Here is an 11576-nt window from a genome sequence, read left to right as displayed (position 1 = left end):
TAAAGCAGTTTGTTGTTAAAGAAAAGTATTAGTACATGAGTATCTAGTATTTGAACTACATAGCTCAACATAAGTCTTAATTACAGAGTTTCATGAGCTATTAAAACCTTTTAGAAATGAAAGACTTCTGCTTTGCACTTTTGCTTACTTCCTGAAATAGCTTCTATATATATTGGGTATGTACACACACACACACACACACACACACACACACACACACACACACACACACACACACACACACACACACACTCTTTCTGCACAGACAGAACCAAGATGGCTAGCATGAATCATTATAATTCCATTGACTTCATACCTGTAACATATTATCTGGATCCAATATCTAAGTACAAAACCTTCCATAATACTGAAGTATCATGATGAGCAGACCTGGCTTTAGAATATATGGTGTCCTACATACAAGTCTGTTACTATAAGGCAAGGCTTAGCCAGTCTATCAAAAATAAGAGTAGGCCCATACTACAGTATTTTGGTTTTAAAAAAAAAGCCCCCAACCACAAACACTGAAGATTTATCCCCCTTCCACTCAGCAGCTTTTCACTACCTATGCAGATAAAGTTGTAAGTTCCAACAGTTCTGGCTGCCTCTGTTGTCCCTAGACTTGATTCTCCCCTCCAATATATTGCATACAGACAGCTGTGCTATGCAACATTGGCATAAATCGGTTATTAATCCTTAGAACCAGCAAACTGCTTCCACTCTGCTCCTCTACAGCAATTCTTCCCTGGTGCAAATTTAAATTCGATTGACTTTATACTGCTGACAGAGGCCACCAGTGTAAACTCCAAACAGAACTTTGCTAACCTGAGAAGGGCAGCAGTGAAAAAATGAGCTGTTCTCTACTTATTGTCTATCCCCTTATTAACTTTCCTGAGGTAAGCATGATGTAAATGGCTCGTTTAAACTAAAGTACTGGGGAAACCATAAGGGCCCCCATTCCATAACCACATCCAGTAATTTCATGCTCTACCCTTGCCCATTTGGTGATGTCCAGTGGTGCGACTTGTCTTTTTCCATGCTTCCTTTCCTTTTACTGTCTTGGTTTAGGATTACTGCCTGGAATGAAGACCATGAAAAATGTTTGCCATCCATAATAAAGAGGACTGACTTCATAGAGCATGTTAGCTGGGTGAAACATGAGTTCTACCAAGGACTTGTGGAAAAAAGAGATAGTGGAGTTGCAGGGGGAATGTGGTTAGAGCTAAGCAGATTATTTCCCATTTGCCACTGGATGTCAGATGGTCCCACTGTAGGCAGTATTACAGTATTCTAGTACTACACTGATATAGTTTAAAGGAAACTATGGAGACACTGGCCTGGGAATAAGAGCTTTTCCAAAGAAAAAATTCGCTCTGCAAGAAATATTTAGTATTCACCTAAGGACTGGTGCATATTTTTCTTCGCAAAAAGCCAGCTGAAACCCTTTTACTCTTGTGCTATTCTCCAAATTCCCTAAGCAGCAATGACAAGAGCAGCAGGCCAGGGACTTCATTACCACTCTTGAACTGCAGCTAAAATTACAAGGGAATGGGCAGAAGAAAGATGAGATGTGGCTGCAAGGCCTCTTCCACTGACTCCTCTCATTACCCAAAAAGAACCTTTGTCTGTTTTAAAAATTACTGGCAAAATCAGGAGAGTGTAATTTAATTCATTATATCAGAATTACCCATGAAACTGAGGCTGAGATGCCAGGAAGATAAAACCTGTCAGATATGCCCCTGGGTTTTTAGTTGCTTAAACAAGATTGGGCCATCAGATTTTGAAGTCTCCACACTGGGCAAGATGCCATTCACGAGAGTAGATGTTAGGGCATGAATCGCTTGCATCTGTAAATGGTTGCTTCCCCTTACCGTACACACAAATCTTCCATTGCAGGTATTAGCATACAATTTTATAGGCAAAAGCTTTGAGAAACATCACAGACATTCCTGCAATGCACAATTTGTGTAGAATGTGAATCGAATTAAAAGATTTACGTGAGTTTATGTATTTCTCCTACTTAATCTGATGATTTTGCTTTCTCTGTTTTGTAAATATTACAAGCAAAAAATATAAAAAAACCCTTTCTAAAACTACACTAAAACGCCCATCTGACGATGATAAGAAGAAAAAAGAAAAGAGAGACAGCTGAGAGATTTATGACTTCTGATAAATTTGCTGGAAAACTACAACTCTGCGCTACATACAAAATTTTACGTATGGTTCAAAGAGACAGTAGACAGGTCAGCTGATCATTGTCAGCAGCATGTCTACCACCAATTTCTCAGGTTTCCCCTGTACGAATCACAAGTGTATAGTGAAATTCCAAACACAGGGCCAATGTAACCCACCACAAATTAAATATGCAGTTACTCCTTAGGACAGTAGATTGTTTAAAGATTGATGTGACATTCTAATTAGTGGTATCTGTAAAGGTGCAGTACTGCATTGCCCCCTGCTGGAATGTGAACAGCCTACCATGCAAGAGTTCCCTCTGGCCATGCTGTAAGGGATGAATTTTAAAAATCACTGTACTGATATTATAAATGGCATGTGTTAGCGCAATATAGAAAGAAGAAAAAGGGGAATAAAAACAAGTAAATTAAGACACACAACTTAACTCTTATATGTTCATAGGACTAGCATTGGTCTGCACAGAACTCCGAGTATTTAACCCTTGGAAAGATAACAACAAAAAAAGGCTACTTAGTCTAAAATGTTTTTCACCTTCAGCAGATTGAATTTTATTAGTAGATATTAAGAATCATGAACCAAAAAGACGACAAAGCCAGAAGGGAAATACCGAGTGCCCAAACGAGGGGCTAACATAAGAGGGATGGGGGTGAGGAGGGGAACGCAACTAGGTTACAGGAAATACAATGTTAGCCAGCTAAGCCCAGGATCTAAACACTGTATAAAACCAGCCCAAGTTCAGATTCAATAAACCTCACTGGAGAGAAAGACTTGAGTTTCTCAAGCCAAAGTCTTTCATCTGAATACCATTTCAGTCAAAGCAGAAGAGTGGTTTCAGTTCCTGTAGATGCATGTATATTGTCAAATAACTCTTTATTAGCTTGTGCCATTGGAAGAGACTATCCATGGGAAGCAGTTTTCCTTTCACTCCGGCAGTAAAGAACTCCTCCTAATGATACTTCCAACCTCTAGAAAGGGAATATAGAAACTACTGTATGACATACTTGAGGAGGGATGTGTCACTAATGATAGATCCAAAGGAAAAGGGAAAGAACAAGTTGCTTTTACTGCTCTTCCTGACACTGAGGCATAGGAAATCAAAATCTTTTCCCTCAAACTGCCACCCCCTTGGTTGCCCGGGACTAGTTGATTCTAAGCACATCAGCCCGTAAAATAACACACATTTAATTTTCATACTTCGGCTGTTTGCGTGTTGCTAGTTATGTAAAATAAATGACAGTGGGGCACTTTGTATCTTGCACAAAGTGGGACAACAGCCTGAGAATCAGGATGTCTGATAATTCGGTCTAATACAGAAAACTTGGGGAGCTTAGAGAATCCTGCTTGAGAAAGAAAATCCTTGTTTTTTCTATTAATCTTTGATTCACATTACGGCCCAGTCCATTATCTATACCCCCAAATTACATGATCTTTTTTTGCCTTCTTATATTACTAATCCCACCGTTTTCCTTTCCATCAGTACATCCTGCTCCCATAATTCACCCTCACATTAACACACATACCAAGTCACACTGCCCTTTCCCATTCATATGCATGCATTCTCTCTTCATATGAAGTAATCTGTAAGAGTACATACCTTTTCATTAATTTTAGACTTCAACTTTTTTCTATGTATATATCCAGCCCATACTCACCACTGCGGAAACACAATCTTCTCAATGTTATTAATTCAAATTTCTACTTCTCTGCTTTCCCCCTTTCTCCCTGGATGGGAATTTCTGCACTGTTCTCTCTAAAGCTCTCACCCTCTATTCTGCTTCTTACTGCAAGATATTCTGTGATTCTTGGAGGAGGCTGTGTTCTAAAAATAAATGCCATGATTTGTTTTCACTTATGTTTGATCTAATTAAATTTTGTTGTCGTGCCAAACAACAGTGTAATTTCCAAAATGTCAAAGTAGGCTTTCTTCTTTTCCTTTTCCTTCCTTTTCTTCAAATAGACAAACCAAGAGCAATAGCTTGGTATTAATAAGAAAATGATTAGTATAACCCAAGTGCCATTAAAATAACTACAAATTAAAGAGGTCTGAAACACAGAATTGCTTAATCTCAGGTTAAAAAAAAACTGAAGAAGTGAGATGACAAAAAACAGGCAGTGTTCAAAACTTGTTGCGCAGGCAGATGTCTTATTACAACGTAATTTGTTTCAACACTCTTTGCAAAACATTTTGCTTTCAGCAACTTAGAAATTCCAAGGAACTTTTTTTGGGGCAGAATTGTTTCCATCAAACTCTTACAGCCTCTCCTGAGTAAAAACTGTTTTATCCCACAATGCAAGGATGCCCTAGTCCAGGGGTAGCCAGTCTGTGGCACAGGCAGCTTGTGTGTGGCACACAGCAGACTGGAGAGAGAGTAGAGAGCACTGTGCCAATTAAGGCCAGGAGCAGAAAGCAGAGCAGCAGATGAGACCAGAAACACCAGATATAATGTTTACTCAATGCCACTGGGTCCCAGGGATGGGGTGCTCACTCAGACCTCCATACCTTTTGGGTTCTGTCCTCAAATCAGCAGTCAGCAAAGACCGGAGGGGTGGTAACCAGCTTTATCTTTATTAGGAACAGGATTCACCAACTCACATGCTCACAGCTTGCAGGGACAACAACAACCTACCACCACAAACCACACCCACAGGGCATCAGGGGGACAGACTGGGTCATCCCACTGCTGGCCCCTTAAAGGTACATTCCATATACCACATCCCCCTTCCTTCTCTGGGAGCTCCCTCTTAAATAGTTGGATCTTCATCAGGTGCTACTTTAACTCAGAACAGTTCAGGATCGTGCAGCCAGAGGTTGCTAGCACTTGCCTCACCAGTGGGGTCTAGCCTTTATTGTTATCCCATTATATAGTCCTTGTACTCCACAGACAATCTCACCACACATCCACCTTAGTTTGCATGGTGTCATCAGGTTCCTCTAGGGGTACTGGTGGATTCTCTGCAATGTGATGAAACTCTTGTTCGTGGTGGTCTGCTTCTTCTTCTGTAGTTTGTTTTGCTGCCATCTCTTGAGGTACATCAACATGTTCTGCTGGTACTGACGAATAATCCTTCCTTAAGTGTCTCCTGTTCCTCCTGTAGACATTACCGCTGGGAGGGGTTTACCACATAGGAGTGTGGTTCGTCCCTTTTTTGCCATGAGAGACACTGGTGTCCAACCTGTACTTATTTGCATCCTTACTTTCTCCCCCTCTCATAGAGGTGGCAAGAACGCAGCCATGAAGTCATAGTGCTCCTTTTGGCGCTTTTGAAGGTTCTGCAACTTGTGGGAGGCATTCGATGGCAGTCTAGGAGTTAGCACTGCCATTGTAGCAGGGAGGGTACTGCGCAAAAGTCTCCCCATCAGAAGCTGCACTGGAGCATACTCGAGACTGGCAATGGGGGTGTTCCTCAGATCAAGTAAAGCCAGATATAGATCAGAGCCATCCTGCAAAGTCTTCTTAAACATTGCTGTTCTGAACTGTGCATTCAGCCTGACCACTGGATTGTGGGTAACCTGGGCTAGAACAGGTGATGGTTATGCTCCAGTCAGTCGCAAATTGTTTCCTCATGTGACTTGCAAATGGCACATGATCGCAGACAATTTCTTTAGGTATGCCATGGTGAGCAAACACAGACATCATTTTGGCGATTACCATGACATTTGTCTTGTCTGGCAGGTGAAAAACTTCAAGGTACATGGAGTAATAGTCAACTATAATCAAATAAGACTGTCTCCATAGGTCAAAATGTCCACTGCCAGTTTTAGCCATGGCAGGTCTGGGACCTCATGTGAAATCATGGGCTCTTTTAATTACTGGGTAGGAGCTCTTCACAAGGTGCACAATTCACAATCCATTGCTCAATGTGGGCATTCATTTTAGGCAGATATATAATTTGTCAAGCTCGTGCTTTTGACCTTTGTATGCCTTGATGGGGCAAGTGAAGCAAAGTCAACATCTTGGTCCTCGCACCACTTAGAATGGTTATTTTCAGCCCAATCATAAGCAAATCATCCTGAATCTGGATTTGGTCGCTGACAGACCAGTAGGGCTTAACTTTAGGTTTAATTCGTTTTTGCCTTCTCGGCCTACCATTAAGATGCTGCACTCTAAGGGCTTGTAGGTCCTTGTCAGACTTCGTGTACTCCTGTAATGGCTGAAGTAACCAGTTACTCAATGGCTCTGTTTCCATCAGACTGTGAATGACCTTTTCTGGGTGGAAAAGCTCATGTTCAGGAGGAGGAGTAAGCGTTGTGGCTCTAGAAAGTGTCAGCCACTAACAGATCTTTGCCTTTGGTATAGTGAACCTGGATGTCATAATTCTGGAGTTGTAACAGCATCCTCTGTAGCCATGCCGGAGCCTTTCCTATGGGCTTTGCAAAAATCGCTTCCAGGGGTTTGTGGTCTGACTGGACCCATACCTGGGTGGCATACACATATTGGTGGAATTTCGTCGTGACGAAGACAATTGCCAAAAGGTGTTTTCAATCTGCACATAATTTCTCTCGGATTGTGTTAGAGCCCTCAAAGTATATGCAATTGGTTGATTCTGCTGAAACAGACATGCTCCTAAGCTGTCTTTGGATGTGATGGCTTGGATTTCCAGCTGCTCTGCTGGGTTGAAGTATCTGAACACAAGTATTGTTTGACAGTTTGCGTGAGCTTATCCAGGGCTGGCTGATGCTCAGGTCCCCATTGTCAGATAACATCATTCCTGAGAAGCGCTCTCAGCGGGGCCGTCAGGCTTGACTCGTGTGGAATGAACTGAGCCAAGTACTGAATGGTTCTGAGGAGTCTCTGGAGGCCTTTTTTGTCTGTTGGAGGGGAAATCCTGTTAATGGCTTCCACTTTGTTATCATCTGGTTTGACACCATCTTTTGAGAAGATATGGCCCATATACTGTCAACTAAAAACTGTATTTTGACCTCATTAAACTTTACTCCTTTCAGGCGTGCTCTCTCCAGGACTTGTTTCAGGATAGTGTCATGCTCCTTTTTGGTAGCCCTTGCAATAAGCATGTCACCCGTGATGATGTGGATTCCTGGAATGTCACCAAAGTAATCATAATTCTTTTTGGAATACTTCACTAGCCAACTTAACACCAAAGGGAAGGTGATTGAAGTGGTACCATCCCCATGGGGTGTTAAAGGTACACAGCTCTGCCAATTTCTTGTCCAATTTGACTTGCCGGTAGCCGTCCTTTTCATCAAGAACGGTGAACAGCTTTTTACCTGACAAGCTCTTCTGCACATCTTCTACAGTGGGAATCGAAGTGCTGCCTCAGCACTGCCTCATTGAAGTCTCATAGGTCTAGACAAAGTCATAGCGAACCATTCTTCTTTTGTGTGATCACAAGGGCTTAGCCACCTTCGTAATGACTGCCATAGCTTCCATGGTTTCAATGGCAGGCTTCAACTTGCCTAAGGTTGCATAGGGAATCTTTCTACACCCATGTACAACTGGTGGTACTGCTGGGTTGACAAAAATGTGGAAGGTACCAGGAAATTGGCTCAAACCTTCAAAAACATCCAGGTAGTTTGAGAAGATCCGTTTTGCTTGCAGGTGCTGTCAGAGCCATTCCATGGACTCATCTGATAAGGTCTAAGGTGACGCACACCACCCTACCAAGTATTGGTGGGTCACAATTGTCTATATAAAAAGTTAAATCACATTCATTAGCACCAGATTTGCAGCGTGTAATGATTGCACCTTGTGGTTTGATGCGTGCACCACCAAATGCAACCAATATAACATGAGCTGGAGTCTTGTGCACTTTGCCTTGCAAAGCCTTTGCTACATCTGCTGGAATAGCCTTTGCTTCTGCTCCAGTATCTAACTAAAATCAACTGGCAAGTCAGCAATCATGATTGTGCTAGACCAGGCATTCTGGTTGTCAAAGGTCTGTGCATACTGTCTTGCAGACACTGTGCCAATATATAGGCTATTGACTCCTTTTGCAGACTTTGGAGCTTCTCCCTTTGAGATGCACATTTTTGCAAAGTGGTTCATTTAAGAGCATTTGTAACAAGTTTCTCCAAAAGCTGGGCAGGACAGAGGCTTGTGTGTGCTTCCACACCTTTTGTAGGCTCTGCCTTTGTTAGCTTGATTGCCCTCCTGTGGAACAAACTTCATTGGTGCCTTGCTTTGCTTTTGCAAAGTGCTGTGGCAGTTTTACTGTTACTCAATTGCATGCAAGCTTGCTTTTGCAGACATAACTCAGGCTCGAGCACTTGTGAGTGCCTTTGCTCTGCAGATATCCACAGCCTGTGCTAGGGCGAGGGAGAGATTTTCCAGAAGCTTTTCTTTGAGTCTGCAGTCAGCTATGCTGAACCATGGGCAACTGGTGCCTCCTGAATCTGGCGGGGCACAAGATGGCTGATGGGGGTGGGGGGTGTCACCCAGGAGCCAATCACTGAGCCAGCAGTGAATCTGGAAGTACACTTCCTGGAACCAGAGCTTCCGGGGGGTAAACAGCCAGCCTCAGGGGGTGCACGTGCACCTGCATGCCCCTCCTACACATCGCCCATGTGCTGAAGATAATTTTGTCCCTAAACATAACATCCTCAGCACGTCCAAATTCACAATGCTGTGCTCTGCTTCTGAGTTCTGTAACGAAATCATATGCCTCCAACCTCATTTTATCTAAATTGCCAGAACTGATACCTTTCAAAGACAGGGTTTTTTCTGGGTGAGCAGTAGCTCTTGAATGCTGCAACCACCTCTGTAAGGGTTTTGTTACTAGGGTCTGCAAACACCCCTTGCATGTTATTGTAAATATCTCGGGCTTTATCCCCAATGCAATGAAGCATGACTGCAATTTTATAATTGCCTCTTCCTCAGCCTTTTTGACTGCAAGGTATAATCAGAGCTTTTGTTCCCATCTCCTCCAGTTCTCCCCAAGATTTCCAATAAAAGACAATGATGGTTGAGGTTGGGAATGCTCTATTTTTTTTTTCTCTTTGAATGAAAACTGTAATCCCCTTAAACAGGCTGCTGGTGACTCCTCCAAGAGACAGGTCACTTCTGACACCATATAATGTTTACTCAATGCCATTGGGTCCCAGGGATTGGGTGCTCACTCAGACCTGCATACCTTTGGGGTTCTGTCCTCAAATCAGCAGTCAGCAAAGACCAGAGGGGTGGTAACCAGCTTTATCTTTATTAGGAACAGGATTCACCAACTCACATGCTCCCAGCTTGCAGCGACAACAACAACCCAGCACCACAAACCACACCCACAGAGCATTGGGGGGGGGGGGCCCCAGACTGGGCCGCCCAACTGTTGGCCCCTTAAAGGTACATTTCATATACTGCACCAGACAGGAAGGAGGAAGCAGAGGAGCAAATCAGGCAGGGAGCAGAAAGCTGAGCAGAAAAAAGGGATCAGAGTGGCATTCAGGGATGGCATGGAGCCAATTTTTGGTACGCCTGTCAAATAAGTTGGCTCCCACTGCTCTAATCCAAACCCCTGCAGTAATAATTGGTAGCTCCCTATGACCAACATTTTCAAACATGCTTCCTAAAATTAGGCTCCTAAAGCCATATTTAGGCACCTGAACACACTTATTTAGGATTCTTACTAGTTTTGGAAAATGTTGAAATCTAGAGTACATCGTTAAGTAATCCTCTTTATCCCCAATCGAGTACATAGCCTTTGACAGTATAACAGTCAATGGTTCCATCTTTGAGCCATTTCACATCCAATGTTTTCAATCAGTCATTGCATTTCAACACCTTGTTGAATGCCATGTTTTACGAACCAATGTTCCTGTTTTGTTCTCTCATCTTATTGGATATTGCTGTTATCTGTGTTCTCTGGAGTCTGGATCTGCTTAGGATCCCAGGCCTTCCAGGGTCCATGGCTACAGCATAGCTAACCAGGCTGCCTACCCTGGAACCAGGACTACATTCCCATTCAGAGACAATTCTGAATTGAAATAAGATGAAGGTTTGAAGGACTCAATTAAATGGAATTGCCTTTCTCTACACAGCTGTCTTCACAGCTGTCTTCACAACCTGAAATCAGAGTACACCTTTATGCCATCCCACCCAATTGATACAGAAACCCAGAGCTCTTCAACAATGCCTCAGTACTGAGATTTTGCACCAATCCAAACACAGGCTAGGGTCTGAGAGGCACAGTCTCCCCCTTGAGTTTGATTATCTACTGCATTATACACATCCATGTAGCAGATCTGCACCCAGAAACCTGTCTATAACATCTCTCCCAACTATATAACTGGTCCAGTAAAAGATATTCCAAAAAAAAAATCCTCGCCACCCAGGCATGGTAGCATTTTACATAGATATGTTTGAGTACACATAATGTAGAGTAGTGGGAACAGAGATCCTTAAAGTACTATCACCCTGTTGTAATGATGGTAAAACAATGCGAATGTTTGAGATTTCTTCAGAATTTGGTAAGGGTTAGTGTCTTCAGCAGTCACTATGGCCAATGTTTAAGATGCTCTTCCAAACCTGGGATTTATGAAGCTATTTAGATGTTCACATTTCCCCCTAGCCTTCAACACAGCCGCACTTGAATGTCTGAGACACAAGGGGCAGAAATGCACCTCAGGTGAACTGCACTGGTTTGAAGAACCAATAATCTTAAAACACTGATGTAATAAAGAAACAGAGCAATGAAAGGACTTCTTTCTTACCACATTCTTCTTTAACCCTTGATTTCATGTATAAGTTCATAAATTATGCTGCGATTTATTTTAGATTATAGATTCTTTGTTCATGATTTAAACTGGAAAGTATCTTCTAACAGATGTTTTCATCTTAACTGGAAAGATAAATCATACGTGGCCACTTAAATTTCTGCATCTCCTAGCTTTTCATTTGAAATTGCACTTCCGAGATTTCATGTCACTTAGTTGATGTGAAAACTATAGGAGAAACTGAGAACTTAGACATCGAAGTGGCCACAAACAAAATGGTGACTAATGTCATATAATGCCAGGTGGCAGCATCAGAAGCTAATGCAGAAAGAAGAACAGCTGCCAAACTGCTGACTTAAAATTTTCCTTTCTTCTCCCAGGGAATAAGTACCCAAATGGATACATACAGTACTTGTGTCATATACAGATGTGCACAAGATCAGTTTTCAGTAGGGACCAGACAGCAGAAACTGTCAGAGGCCAGTGTAAGGGCAGAAGAATTCTGGCAGCTGCCTTCCACCCTTTCCTACATCAAATGTCACAAACTGGGAACAAAAATGCCTTTATTCTCTTTATAGAGATGCCGTATAACTGGATTTGGAAATTATTGCCAGCAAGCAGGTAGGAAACAGCTAATCTGGATTTCATATGTCTCCGTGGTAAGCATAGGTATTTAAGCCCTTCCTTGAAGCCTCTTTCTTCCTGAGCCAGCCTTTTC

The sequence above is a fragment of the Gavialis gangeticus genome, unplaced genomic scaffold (assembly GCF_001723915.1).
Source record: "Gavialis gangeticus isolate Ggan-Ray unplaced genomic scaffold, GavGan_comp1, whole genome shotgun sequence".
In the NCBI taxonomy this organism is placed as follows: Eukaryota; Metazoa; Chordata; order Crocodylia; family Gavialidae; genus Gavialis; species Gavialis gangeticus.
This window is presented reverse-complemented; position numbering follows the sequence as displayed.